Here is a 1,595-nt window from a genome sequence, read left to right on the forward strand (position 1 = left end):
GTGCCTGGCTCCCGTGAAGAGGAATTGAGCTGTTTCTCACCTCCAGCCTACAGTCCTGTCCTCTGAGGGGGTTCCTTGCTTCCCCTGTGTTTCCAGCAAATCCGTGGGAGCAAGGTGGGTGACTGAGGGCAATGTTCACCGTGGCCACAGTGTGGGGTTTTCCTTGGTATCTGAACCATTCTGCCTGTGGTCACGGTCCGTCCTCACTTGGGACTGGCGTGGAATCTTCACTCTGGGAGCATAGAACATTCCCAACCCAAAATTCTGGGATTCTGGCCGAGCTGCTGCTTGACACGCTGCCACCTTGTTGCTGCCTTGTACAAACTCCAGCACTGGTGGAGGGAGCACATGGGGGTAAGAACAGGGATGGGCTCGGTGCTGATACCTGTTAGCTCCAGTGCTTTGCGTTCACCAGTCACTGCCCAGACCCTGCTCCTGGTGCAAGATGCGTGTTGGAGATCTGTCTGCTCTCAGCAGGCAGTGAGAGCAGGAGACCCTGCAGAGCCAAGACTTACTCCCAAGGCTGCGGAAAGGCAGAAGCTGGGCTGGAGTCACCCAGTTCCTGAGCCTGTTTTGCTTTTGTGGGGTCCAGAGAGCCTGGTCTGTAATCATGAGAGCAGTGCCAGCATCTGCTTGGGTGCGTGGTGCTGGACCGTGGTGCTGAGCCATGGCTGCCACAGCCCAGCACCACTCTGGGGATGCAAACAAACCCCACACGGCCCTGCCTCGACCGGTGCTGCGTAGGGGGACAGCTTTCGTGGCTGTGTCCATGAAAACTCCTACGTGTTTCTTCTGGAGCAGCCAGAGCTAATTCAGACCCTGCCAGTGAGACGAAGGGTTTAAATTGTCCTTTCTCAGCATCTCGCCTCTGCACTTGTCCATGTCCCCCTGCACTCAGCCTCTGAAGAGCTGGGGACAGAGGGGAGGACAAGCTGGCAGGCCTTGGGCTCCGTTTCCTGGGGGTTTCTCAGGCTTTCCTGCAGCCTCGATGTTTAAACCTAGTGCCTTGTATTTATTCTAAAATGGCTTTCATCTGATTTCCCTCTCGGTTAACAATTTAGCTGTCACAATCAATAACGGCGAGGATCCATCCCCGGCCGCCATCAGCTCACGTTACCGTCCTGCAATTACCCGGCGGTGGCACCGCTGCCGGGGCTTTGCTGGGGAATTATCAGGTTACTAATGAAGCCCGGGCAGCGGCGGGCAGCCAGACGCCGCGGCGGTGGGCGCGATCCCCGCTGCCGCGATCGGAGGGGGGCTGCAGGGCCGGCCCGGCCCGTGCGCCCCGTCGGGGCGGGCAGCGGCGGAGGAGGACCGGGACGAGCCGGACCGGGCTGCCCCCTCCCCGCCGCGCCCGCGGGCGGTGCCGCCGCCGGTGCTGCCGCCGCAGGTAGCGGGGCCCGGCGGGGCGGGCGGCCCCCGGGGCGCGGCGGGGGGGCGCCGCTTCCTGCCCGGCCCGCGGCCGCCCCCGGCGGGGGAGCGGGGCCGGCGCGGTTCCCCGCCCGGCTCCCCGCCCTTCCTGCCGCGGCCGCGGGACGCGCCGCCCGCGGGCACGGAGCGCGGCGGCGGCGGGCGGAGCGGGGCGCGCCCGCCCC

This window comes from Corvus moneduloides, chromosome 21, assembly GCF_009650955.1.
Source record: "Corvus moneduloides isolate bCorMon1 chromosome 21, bCorMon1.pri, whole genome shotgun sequence".
In the NCBI taxonomy this organism is placed as follows: domain Eukaryota; kingdom Metazoa; phylum Chordata; class Aves; order Passeriformes; family Corvidae; genus Corvus; species Corvus moneduloides.